Source organism: Theobroma umbraticum, unplaced genomic scaffold (assembly GCF_002168275.2).
Source record: "Theobroma umbraticum cultivar Fairchild unplaced genomic scaffold, ASM216827v3 scaffold_204.0, whole genome shotgun sequence".
Taxonomy (NCBI): domain Eukaryota; kingdom Viridiplantae; phylum Streptophyta; class Magnoliopsida; order Malvales; family Malvaceae; genus Theobroma; species Theobroma umbraticum.
In genome coordinates, this window is record NW_018397267.1 from 6,071,336 (window position 1) to 6,085,608 (window position 14,273).

Here is a 14,273-nt window from a genome sequence, read left to right on the forward strand (position 1 = left end):
TTTACTTGTATGACAATTTTTTTAAAAACAAAAAAAGACAAAATTATAATATCAATAAAGAAATAAAACATTAAGAAAGAACACAAAAAATTAAAAAGAGAGAAAAACTAAATAAAGAATTCAATCTCTAAACTAAAAATAAAAAAATGTGCATCTATTATGTTTCAAATTTTCCTTTTTCTTTTTCTTTTTTTCCTTTCTAACAAATCATGCTCCCCATAGTCTCCCATTTAAGATGCCCTGAACATTAACACAAATAAAATACCTTCAAAATTAATAATAATAATTAAACAAAATAAAACAAATAACATAAAATCATCAATGAGAAACAAATAAAAAATCACAATGAGGAATAAAAGCAAAAATCAATTACATGCAATCTAAAATCCCTAAATCAAAAAAATTGAAAAAACAAAAATAGACAAAAAATAAGAAAGAAAGAAATAAATCCAACAACCAATTTTTATGACTTGAAGACAAACTAAACATTGTGTTTATATGCTGTTATGAGTTGTTTTAAATTACCAGACACTTTATATGCTGAAATTGACTCTGTTTATGCCAGGTACTGGCGAGGAGGTAATGTCAAGGATCATAAAATCCATTAGAAGAGTTGGAAAGCTATCTGTACGTCAAAACACTATGGAGGCATGGGCTTTAGAAATACAAAGAATTTTAATTTAGCTATGCTAGCTAAACAAGGCTGGAGGCTACAAACCCAAGTAAATACTTTAGCTCATAATGTGATAAAGGTTAGGTATTTTCCGAATGTGAACTTTTGTGAAGCCCCTATTGGGTCTAATCCCAGTTATTTGTGGCGGAGCTTAAGAGATAGCCAAGGTTTGATAAAAATGGCGCTAATATGGAGGGTAGGTAATGGTACAAATATTTCAGCAAAACGAGATAACTGGATACCATATGAGACTCCAAGAAAAGTCTTGGTTTGTGATGCTCCAGTAAGTGAATCCATGACTGTCAGTGAATTTATTGATCTACAGTTAATGAGATGGGATAAAGATAAGGTACGTAATTGCTTTCCTTCGCATGAAAATATGTTGATTTTGTCTATCCCATTAAGTATTCAGCAAATTCCTGATTGTCAAGTGTGGTTTGATACGAAGAATGGTAGTTATACAGTAAAATCTAATTATAAACTTTTGGGCTGTACATTGGATAATGTAACTAGTGCTAGTTCTTCGGTTAAAGGCAATTGGTTGTGGAAAAATTTGTGGCACTGTGCAGTGCCAAGGAAGACAATGCTATTTATGTGGAAAGTAATTCATGGCATCCTTCCTACAAGAAGTGAATTGATTAAAGGAGGAGTAAGCGTAGAACTCGTGTGCCCACTATGCGAGATTGAGGTTGAGACAGCTTTTCATTGTCTGTGTAATTGTCAATTCTCAAGGTTGGTTTGGTTGGCTACTAAATGGGGATTCCAAGATATCTTCAACTTCCATGATTCAATTATAGATTGGTTGCAGGGAGCATTTGAAGTATTGAATAAAGATGAAACAGAAGAATTCATTTGTTTGTTATGGGCCATATGGAAGGCACGAAATGCAGTGGTGTTTAAGCAAAGTAGATCTACCCCAATGGTAGTGGTGGAGATTGGTTTGGATTTAATTCACTAGTTTCGCAGGGCTCCTCGAGCGCATGGAAATTCACAGGATGATGGACATGAGAATACAAGTGAGGTATGGGGCAGGCCGACTAGTGTTAAGCTAAATACTGATGCGGCTTTGTTTCATTCGGGCGGAGAATGTAAATTAGGGGCTAGATTCAGCGTGCGAAATCAGAATGGGGATGTGATTTTAGCACGTACAAAGCTCACAACTCACGGTACAAATGTAATGGGAGCTGAACTAAAGGCTTTAGCTTGGGCTCTATTGATCTGTTACCAACAAGGAATCTATATCAGCGAAGTAGAGATTGATTGCAAAGAGGTTGTTCATTGGGTGAAAAATCGTGGAAGTACAGGTCAGTTGGGCCACATCGTGGAAGATTGCTTATTGCTGTTAGAAAGGATTTCTTGTCGAGTAATTACTCATTGTGTCAGAGGGGCCAACAAAACAGCTCATCCTTGGCTCAACATGGAAAGACATTGATGAGTGGTGAAGTCTTTTGGACAAATGTAGCAGATATGCCAAACAACAAAGTAAATATTGTTTTGCAAGATTCACATGAGATGTAGCTAATAGCTTGGTCGGGATGCAAGGGTTACAAGATTCCTTGATTAATGTAATAGACATGTACAAAAGGGTACGCTTTTTTTCTTTTCATGAGTTCTATCTCATTGTGTTTCATCATGAGAAGGTTTTTTAATAAGGCTCTTTTTGCATGACATTAGAATTGGCGAGGGCTAGAGTTTAAGCTGTTTATGTCTAGTAAGAGAATTTCTTAATGAATCAATGTTTCTAGTGATTAATGAAGTTTTTCGCCTGAATTATTTTTAAAAAAAAGTAATATATTGAAGCAATATATTCTTTTAATTAATAAATTAATATGAAACAATGTATATATTATTAGTCAAAATACCCACCAACCCCCTGCACTTATACATTTTGTTCAATTTAGTCCCCGCATGCAAAATCAAAGTAATTTAGTTCATTAATTTTGAGAATTTTTTAATTTAGTCCGTCTCTCTAATGGCATCCAAACTTTGCCATTAAAAGGACGACATCAACGCTAACATAGGCACATTTTGATTACATGGCACCCGTATGATGATGTGACACACCACGTGGCATTAACATGATCATGTAGCAATGACACGTGACACTAATATGATTATGTGGTAATGCGAACATGGCACTAATATGTTAACATGATGATATGTCAGTTCCACATGTCAAATAAAAAATTTTTCAAAAAAATTTTTTATGCCACGTCATAGGGGCTAAATTGAACAAAAATATATAATATAACGATTAAATTGAACAAAATTGAGATGTTAAAATACTAAATTGAAAAAAAATTGAAAAATACAAATCTTTAAGTAGATAATAGATGTAGTTATTAATAAGCTAAATATTTAAGTGTAAAAGATTTATGGTGTTAAAATTAATATATAAATATTTCTTACTTGATTATTTGATTCTAAAATATGTACATTAATTTATCTTTTTTATAAAAATTATGTTTGAATTCTCCTTCTATAAAAAAAATTTTAAAAAAAATCATACTTAAAGTCAAATTTAGATGAATAACCTGCATTATGTTAAAATAAAATAATATAAAAAACTAAATAAATTATTTTTTCTTCTATTTATCATAGTTTAAAATTTTGAAATTTATTCTACTTGATTTTTAACTTGAGATGAACTCAAATTAGCAAAATAGATTGATTTAATTATAATTTTCATAATTTACAAATACCTATTCTTTTAGAATTATTCAACCGTTACCTAAATTATCTTTCATTTAAATTTACTCAAAGTTTTTTATAAAATGATTCTATTTAAATTCAAATACCAAAATCAAATTCTGCTAAATTTAAATGTAAATTATTAATTTGGATCTACAAAAATTTTGTAAATGCAAAATAAAATTATACAAAGATTTACAATTATATTTAACTCTATCAACCATAAATGCAGTTTTTAATTTAAGAAATTTTAACCTAAAAAATATAACTTAAAATACCAAAAAACATAAAAACATAAAAAATAAATAAAATTTTAAAAGGGTGGAGTAACTCAAATTCTATTGTTGTAATAAGAAGTTTATCATGCCCAAATTAAATAAGTCATAATGAAGAATTATTTTTATAATCATCGTTAACTCTATAGCTCCCTTTTTCATTATTTTAATAGAAAAAACTAAATTAATTTATTTTACTAATTTGAGTTTAACTCAAGTTAAAAACTAATTCAAATAAATTTTAAATTTTTGTACTATTATAAATAAAAAGAAAAAAATTATTTATTTTTTAATATTATTTTATTCTAATATAATGCAAGTTATTTATCAAAATTTGACTTTAGGTATGGAATTTTTTTTGAATTTTTTTTATAGAATGAGAATTCAAACTTAATTTTTGTAAAAAAAATATATTAATGTACATATTTTACGAACAAATAAGTAAGAAAATATTTATATATATTTTAACATCATATATCTTTTACACTTAAATATTGAGCTTATTAAATAAGTATATTTATCATCTACTTAAAAATTTATATTTTTTAAATATTTTTTTAATTTAGTCCCTCAACATTTCAATTTTGTTCAATTTAGTCTGTGGTATATAATTTATTTCAATTTAATCCCTTTGATGTGGCACAAAAAATTTTTTTGAAAAATTGTTTATCTATCATGTGATACTGATACCTCAGCATTGTCGTACCATCATATTAGTGCCACATGGCACTATCACATAATCACGTCGGTGTTTCGTGACATGTTACGTTATCAAAATATCTCACGTCAATATTGATGTCAGTGCTGACATCATTCTTTTAACGGAAAAATTAGATGTCTTTAAACAAAGAGATTAAATTAAAACAATTTCAAGATCAATAGACTAAATTGCTTCAATTTTGAATATATAGATTAAATTAAACAAAATGCATGAATACAGGGATTTTGAGGATATTTTGACAAAAAATCTATATTAGTAAGTAATATATTAAAATAAACATAAATAGATAAAATCATCCTCAACATCTTCCAAAGTACCCAAAACCTCATCAGTAAAAAAAATTAAACAAACATCTCCAACAAATAACAAAATACCACACATATCCTAATGACTATTCAATCTAAAGCAAGCCACCATATATCAAACAATTAAGCCATACAAATATCAACTAATTAACCTAAAATAGGGATAACCTTTAATAAAAGTAGATATGAAGATGTAGAATATATGTAGACTATTTATGGCATATCCCTTCCGACTGCTAATTTGACAAGGCTAGATATGTCAAGAAATCCTGGCAACCTAGTTGAGCTTCGGTATTTATGACATAATCCCTTCCGGCAGCTAATTCGGCAAAGGCTAGATATGTACAGAAATCCTGGCAACCTAGTTGAGCTACAGCATCTGGGATCCACAATCCATCACTTTAGTTGATAACTCCATGAATCTTGACTCAGTTGCTCAATAAATATATATGTCTAACTGGGTTTCCTTATTTATTAATTAATTTTAGTTTGTCGATATATCTTTTATGAATTGTGCAAGTCATCCAAATTAACCTTTTATATTGTATCGATTCAAAAAACAATAATAAATGGAAACAAACTTTTTTTCAATGAATTAACTAGTTTTTTTTACTTACTTGTTAGAACAACCTTAATTACATTTTAATTATATTATTTAATTGAATAATGATTGGTTATAGTACTGATAATTCTTTGTGAAGTACAACTTCAAAATGAAGACGAAAAAATCATCCATCTAATCCATTATACCACATTTGCAAGCACCATATGCATCATAGCCTATGTGCATGGCGCTATATATATATATATTCTGACTGGTTGAGGAAAGAGATAAAATTAAAACAAAGTAAAGTGCTAAAAATCCTACCCTTTGTAGTAGATCCCTATGCACGAATGAAACATTCTTTCGTCTCTTTTAATCCCAACGTCTGATACCAAGATTGAAGCTAAATTAATTAATAAAATCACATGATATAAAAGAAGCAAGTTTATCAGTTAACCTGTTTTGTCAGCCAATATTATTCCGGAGGATTCGCTTCTATATATAACATTAGCCTGGCCAGGCAGCAGATGTGCAACAAAGTTTCCTCTCAGCATGTGCATGTACAGCTTTCACATGTTCACGTGGCCCATCCTAAACCATTATCACGAAAGCAGTGCTGAATCTTCTGGTTTTTGCATTTTTTAAAGAAATCAATTAACAGTGTTCTGTGACGAGCGATATGGAGCCCCCATATCTGATACATCATATTCCTGCTTCCTTGATGCATTCATTAACAATCAATCAAGGAATCTCGTTGGCTACATTAAATGCCACACGATCTGCTGTCCTAAACCATTGTTTTTGTTGGGCAACGTGCCATATATATCAGCACATAACTTAAGACATTGGATCTTGAACATTATTTATCCCCGATCACAACATCAATCCTTCTGCCACTCCCCTCCCCGTGACATGGAGGGAGACCTCATCAATTAATATTTGGTGTAATAATTAAACTACGAGATGTAATTTGTTAATTTTATGATTTGTTTTATTTTTACAAAAGAAAATTAAATTTATTTTTTTTACTCTGTAACGAGTACTAGGAAAAGTTTTTGACACTTTTGTCATAATACACAGCACTAGCAAGAGAGGATTTATTAGATGGCAGATTCCCTCAAGTGTCAAATCCTTGTTGGACAAGAAAGAAGGTGCGCTACGGTTGGGCCTATGAAGATGCTGTGGTAGCTTGGGCGAGCTCGTCCTTTTATACGGTGAGTGCAAAGTACAAACACTAAACATGAGAAGCCCAGATGGAAAAATGGGTTCTTATAGGCCCAAGCAAGCTGTAACAATAATGTGGTTGTGGTTGACATCACAAAAAAACAAGAGAGATCCAGAAAATTCCAATTTCAGTGGAAGTCGCAAGGGTACAATGAACACTGCTGAATTCAAACCCTTAACGCCTCTGCAGCTTCTGCACGTAACATGAGGGTAACTACAGAGACTTACCCTAGCTAGGATAGATGCTTCATGACACCAAAGAACCTCTGAAACTTGAGCAAAAGCTGTGCCCAGGATTCTGCAAAGGACCGGTTTCTGAATACACTTCACAATCATAACAAAGAGACAAGTTTTGAGGTTCGCTGTGAAGCAACAGTGTTAAAATAATGTCCTTTTGGGCACAAATAACAAATTTGCATGGCATATGGCTCTGTATAATTTGATCAGGCTTTTTGCATGGAATCAGGGAGCTCTGAAAATCTAGACAGATGCGAATGAATGATGAAGCAGAATGCCATGCAATTGTTGATGGAAAAAGGCCCCCAGGTGCCCCAGCAATTCCCGAATTTCCATGCTAGTCAACAAACATGTATCATCTAGCTGGTATGTAATAAGCTTTGCCTGGCTAAAATGTGCATATGAAGACCAATTATGAAATGGCCCACCCATGAGGGGGAGGGGATGCATTATTGAGCATCTTCTTCACATAGACAGCCACACTTTTATTTTTCCTTGTCTTTTTGAATTTGTCTTGAGCTGTGCAGAGCTTTTTAGTTGGTTATTGGTTAATTCGTTCAGGTTTCACAGATATATGTGTTTCTTTTCCTTTAAAGCAAATAAATCCTTTTTAATGTTAACTTAAAAGAAAAAAAAAAGAGAGATTATATACAATCTACAATAAGTTGGGGGAATTAATGGATTTTTTTTTTCTGTCAGAGTTTCCATACATTTATATAAAGTTCAATCCAATATTTTATTTTGAATGTTAGATCAAATTTACTACTCATGTTTTTAATTTTGGTTCAAAGATGGTCAAAAATTAAAATATTTTGTAAAATGTTTTTATTTTCTCACAAAATATTGTTTTACTGTTAACTTTTCATCATTTTTAAAAAAATTAAAAAATAATAATAACAAAAATTTGCACCCAAATTTGATCTATTACTTTAAATAAAATGATAAGTTTAAACGTTTATCTGAAAATTTAATCTATCACTTCTAATAAAATAATAAATTTGGAGGTTATCCAAATATAAATAGTATAAGGTGTAATTTTAAATATTTAAAGCAAGTACCATTAGGCCATGCCAATTGACCCCGAATATTCAACTCTAAGACTATTCTTTGCCAGTCTACACTCTGAATGAAGCCAACGCTTCATTTGTTTGTTAATTTATTGGGCTTCTCGTTTCAAATTCAACTTCAAAGACAAAAAATGTACTTTCACTGTTCCTCTTATTATTTTCATTCTTTTGTGCCTAGACTAGGTTCTATACATACTTAAACCTTTGGTAATGTCTTTAATTTAAACCACTAAACATTTTTTTTTTTACCTCCACCCCAAAGGCTCAACTGACCAATAAATGTGCCCTAATTAAAAGCAAGGCAAACTCTTTTGCATTAATTTCATGACCAATATTGTCTGCTCTTTTTACTTTTAGGCCTCCTCAAAGCATACAGATCTGTAGTACTTGTCACTCTTAATCTTAAATCATCAATCAAAGACATGCTTTGGGTTTGTTGGTTGTACCAGAAAATTTATGTCAAGTTTATGTATTTGTTTTATGGTGTTTGAAAGAACAGGTGGAGTTATTATATACCAAAATCCCATTGGAATTGTCAAGCTCATCAGGCTCATGAGTATCAGTATCATACTTCTGAATGCATATGCTACAATTTGGTTCATAAAGAAACACATCAAGCTCATGTAGGGCATGCATACCTCTTTTGTCTTTTATTTTTTTTTTTACTGACTTTAGAATCATGGTTTTATTTGAATTTTGATGACCTACCAATAACTGCATATTATTCTCCTTATCTGCCTAAGCTTTTCATTTCCTTCTTTCTTCTTTTTACTATAGACACAAATGCATATGGAAAATAAAATTTTTTTATTAATAAAAACTAAACCATCAAAATTTAGTGGCAAGGCAAGCCAAACCATTTCTTTTCTTATTCCTCTCTCATCTTAAGAGAAAAAACTTACCTTACCTTACAGGTAGCAAACTAGCATGTGGATGGGAAAGCAGATGATTAGAATTTAGAATTGTCAATGGTGGGATCAAATAGGGTCCCACCCTATGTACCTTATGTCCATGTTATATTGTTTTTCTCTTTTCTTTTCTTTTCTTTTTTTTCTAACATTGGCTAAAGCATTCCTGACTTTGAGAAAGATTTGCTCATATTATTTAAATGGATATTAATTAGTGGTATTTGGTTAATCATGACAGATGAATAGTAGCATGGTGCTATTACTATTTGAATTTCTACCAATGAAAATCAATCTTTTCCATATCGTAAAAAAACAAGCAAACAAAATATGATATGTATACGATTTTAAATATATTTGAAAAGAAAATTTAAGATGACAAACTATAGAGTGTACTCAACCCTATTGCTCCATTAGTAAAATAAATGGTTTGAGAGTGCATATTCTAAAAAAGTTAAATGTACAATGCTTAAAAAAGTATTTGAATTATTTAAAAAGTTTAAATAAATTTTTATTTTAATTACTTTTGATCAAGTTTATATATTTTTATTTTTAACCAAATAAGTCATTATAATTAATGATTAATTAATTATCTTTAATTAAAATAACATTTATCATTTTATATTTACATACAAATTAAAACTTAATAAAAAATAAAAAATTATTTAATTTTTAAAATAAATTAAAAATATTTTTAAATATTATGTCAAAATTGAAAGTGTTTAAATGGGTTTGCATCCTTTTATATTTTCTTTTATCTGTTTATAACGAGCTTACTGTAACATGTAAATGAAGCAGAAGTTGAAAGTTGCTATCGGTTTGGGATACAAAGACTTGAACAAGAGAAAATGTAATTGAGTTTGTGGTATGGATTATGATATAGATGTAAAACATATACAACAAACAAACATTAGTAAAATGTTAACCTCTCCAACATAGATTTACATGTTTTTTTTTTTTATTCTTTGCTAAATCTAAAAAGTAGTTAATTTTTCTATTTATGCAAAACCTAGCACCACGACTGCCAAAAATTAAAAAAAAAAAAACCATTCTCCAACAACTACTCCTTGTCCCATCTTCATTCACTCCATTCTATTAAATCAAATGTGGAAAATGCCTTATTGGGATACCTTATCCCTTTTCTGCTCGACTTTCAAATTCTCCACGAACATATAATGCCCTAAATTTGATAGTTTTAACTACCAATCTTCATTGACATTGCCACCACACCAGAAAACATCAACTACAAAATCTTAACCATGCTCCACATCACACATCCAATCTTTTAAATGGGATTTCAGTTGATTAATCATTTTTGGTAACACACATAACTTATAATACAATTTTGTCTCAAGGTCTTGTAGACATTGTTTACTAAAATTTCGAAAATCTTAGGTTAATTAATTTATATAAAATTAGATTATATGGGTTAATTGTCCCAATAGGACAGTACTCCAATGATTAAAATTTAAAATTTTTAATTTTGAAAATTTCTGAAAGGAGAATTATGAAATTTCTAATCTAAGATCATATGTATCAAAGAAGATAATTTCTAGAAATTAACATTCTTGTCTCATTGTTATACTCTAATCTTTTCTCTTTGATTTCAAAACTAACTCCCTATGAGGGATTATAATTGATTGATTCTATCTCTTTAAACCAATTATAGGTTTTTTTATATATATATTCTTTTACTTTGTGTATAAATGCCCTGATTTAAGTTAAGCATCAACATCATATTATGATATAATTAGTATATTTAAAAAACCATGAAGCTGTGTTGAGCGTGTTGCATAACGTTTGCTTGAAGCCTCAGCATCAATCAAGGAGCACAAAAATTGACTACAAAATTTAATGCAACAACAATTGAAAACGAAGTAATATTCCCTATGGGGAAGAGCCTTGAGCTAATTGCCCAAGTGTCTTAGCTGTAGCTTTGTAGCTTTGGGGAGAGGAAATGACCAGCAACATTTAATGACTACTTAGAAAAGCTTAAAATAACAAAATCCCTCCCACTTGAGCCATACTTGACACCCGAAACACATCACCAAAATCTATGTAGCAGGCCTTTGGTAAACTAAATTAGAGTCGTAAACCAGACAACCGTTTTTGGTCAAAAAACCAGACAATCTTCCATTATTGCCTACAGAATCAAATTTTTGGACCCTATATATGTTTGATAGAACAAGGCCAATGTATGACATTCAGGGAAGATACTAGACATGTTGGAACTTGGAACAACTATATCTAGCACATGCTCTTAATTAATTTATAATTTTAAAAAGGGTTTGCTGGTTAAAATGCCCTAACCATGCTTGTTAAGTTTAGTAATATTTTCACTTATTCAACTACTATATTCAATGTAAGAAGAAACACTACATAAAAATAGTAGTTTAACAAGTAAGTACTCTTAAAATCTTCATTGTAAAATTCTTTTAAAGTATATATTATCTACATATATATATATATATATATATGCATGGAGAGTAAAGATTTTGTTTATGACGGATGTCTTTCTAAGGTATTTATTAAGATAATACAATTGCAGAAAACCTTAGAAAACAGTGGTTTTATGGTTAGAATAGTAAGTTGAGATGGTCACTGGTCAGTCACGTTGCTATCCCTGTTTCTACATGTCTGCTATATATAGCTGTCTCGTTTTAAAAACTCGTGCTGTAGTTCGAGATGGTATGAAATTGAGGGTCATTGTCCCTCTCTAAAAGTGATAGCCAGGGCATTTATTATGTAACCATGTTTATTTGAAAAAGAAAACAGTTTACTAACAAAAATAAAGCACGCTTTGGACGTGCATGGCACATCTTTGAATAAATTGGAAGAAACCCAAGGTTTGAATTAAATAATAAACCAAAGTTAGTACGAAGATGAGACAATTATCAATCACCTAGAAGTCAGTGCGAAATCACTCTTTATAATTCAAGTTTAAATAAAAGCATTGTGCAATGTCCGTAGATCCACCGCATACGTTTATATTCATCGCCAACTTTGGATCTTCCTACCGCCGAAAAGAAGAGATGTATTAAAGGACTATGTATAAATAAAGCGTCACCAACAAATATTTCCACATTTGATTAAAGTTTATAGACCTGATTTAACCCTGCACATCAAATTATATAATTGATATAAAAATATAGGAGAACAAAATGTGGTGCGACGCCTTAATTTTAGGCTTTGAGTTCTTTTGACTGGTATGGTAATATTTCCCATTTTTAAAGAAGCTCAAGGTCGAATAGAGAAAATGTTCTACTTCTGGAAAGGCAAACACATGTCACTGAATCCAAATATCGTGGATTGATCCTTTTTGGCCCTAAAGTATTTTCTTTTCTTGCATTTGATTTGAATTATTGTAACGTTACATTTGGCAAGTAGATTCTTCATTTCAAATGAAAGTAAAAGTACTAGATCACTTCTGTCTGCAACAAAACAAAACATAGTTTATTTTTCTAATATAGAAAGAGTAAAGAGTAAAGATCAATTATTTTAATTAATTATATGTATGTATATATATACTTACTACAAGACAATATGCCTCAAACCACTGTAATTAGAAGGAATATCTAGCTTAACACGCTCTCGTTCTCGTTAATCGAGTATATCATTTTTGTCCTTTACATTAATTAATTTTTTTTCTCATTGTACAAGACAAATTTATAAATTCTACAATTTTAGATGTTAATGTAATACACATGTGCAGGTAATTTAATTAATCAAAAAAACATTGCATTATTGCGTTACAAAACAAGCTTAATCCCAACAAAACACTAACAAACGAGTTTAGCAGGTTCCAAAAAATGGTTTGGGAGACACGATCCGTGGCACGTGGCTCCACAACCAAGTCAGCATCTTCTAAAAACGATGGCGTGTGACAGTAACGGCTTCGCAATTAATATCTCACATTTAATACCAACGGTTGCTAAAACAAGTTGGAGGGTTGGGGGAGGGGGGGGTGCGCGGGGGCGAGGATGACGGTAACGTGCGGCGCTGGGAGGGATGAGAAAACGGAAAACGTTTGCCCTCGGGAAGTGGACTGACGGTGACAGGTGAAGGGTTGACGGAGATGGGAAACGGTGTGTGGGTCCCATGGGGAGGTGGGGTGTGGTCATGGGGCCCGGGAGTGAGCTCTGGTCTGGTATCCGGGTGGCCTTTGGGGGCGTGTGGGTTAGTTTAATTCACGTTTCTGCATTTAATGAAGAGTGGTGGGGGTCTAAATATTGAAGAAACGATGGAGAGGGTGCCGGTGAGGAGACAAAAGAGGCATGCTTTTTAAGATTATTTACGAAAATGGGATTTCTAATTTTTATGGGTTGAAAAGAAAAATGAAAAAAGGACAGTTTACAGTGGGTGGGAACCGTGGGATTAAACATGTCGAAGAGTTACACGTGGCGAGTACGATAGTGAGTGCAGAAATCAGTATCGGGCAGTGTGTGAACTGTGAATTGCTTCTCCTATTAGGTCTAGGAAGTCAGAATAGGCTGTAGATTTTCTTTCTTACTCAATGGTATCTGTGATAAATAAACAATTTTAGTCACTTTACATATTTGAGTAATTGAATTATTGGAAATTTTAATTCGTTATTATTAAATAATTACGGTTCTCATTGTCGGGTACGATCAATGCATTAATATTTGTTTTCTAATCATATAAACAACCATACTAAACCATCCCAAAGTTGTAATTATTATTACTAATTTTACATTGAAGTGAAATTAATAAAAATTGATAAATTTTATAATGGTATAATATTTATAAAAATCTGAAATTATTTTTTAAAAAAATAAATAAATTTTTATAAATAATAATTAATTTAATTAAAATTTTAATTATTATTATGTTAATATAATATATTATAATTAATAATAATATGACATACTGACATAAGAGCTTCTTTAACCATCATGTCTTTTCTAATTTATTTCAGTTTTGATCAATTTTTACTCTCCTTTACTTGCATAGTTCTTGAAGGCAATAGGTTACAAAAATAAGTGTGAATTTGAATTGATAAATAATTTTAACATCTAGTAATATTTTGAAAATGCATTAAATAATGTAAAAATTCATGCATTTAATCCTTGTACATATCATGTTGTTAATTCTTGTTTTTCATATTTGCTCAAAACTTGTTCACTGAGCAAAACTTGATTGCTGATATTCTGATTAATTACGTAAACACATTATGTCCAAAGCCAATTTGTTATTTGGTTTTTTAAATTTCTGTATCTTGAAATGGTTGTCATCTCAAAAAGGTGACCATATAAAACTGTAAAATGAATTAAAAACATAATGGTCAAAATGCAATGATTACGTACCAAGTACAGGTACATTACATGCTCTGTTTATAATCACACTGATCATGAGGGAATGTTGTATGTTGACAACTAAGCCTTAGTATTAGTAAAACATTTAACATCATTGTGTGGTTCGCTATTCTTTTGTCATTATGACTTATATGACTTTCTTACTTTCAAATGATTGTTTTTGTCTACTTCAAGCTGTGGTTGTGGATGCCCATCAATTTCCATTGCTAACACCAATCTTTTTTAAAACTCATTTTGTACATATATTGAGTATGCATGCACATAAGGGTAATGTTATTTTACTTGATAATCCTACAAA

General features: G+C 30.8%; 1 non-coding gene across 1 annotated transcript; it reads right to left on the reverse strand.

The window, feature by feature from the left end:
* Positions 1-3,690: 3,690 nt before the first annotated feature.
* Positions 3,691-3,783, reverse strand: LOC149526711 (small nucleolar RNA snoR8a). Its single transcript, XR_016351775.1, has one exon. It is a non-coding gene; the product is annotated as a small nucleolar RNA snoR8a (small nucleolar RNA).
* Between the last annotated feature and the right edge of the window lie 10,490 nt (positions 3,784-14,273).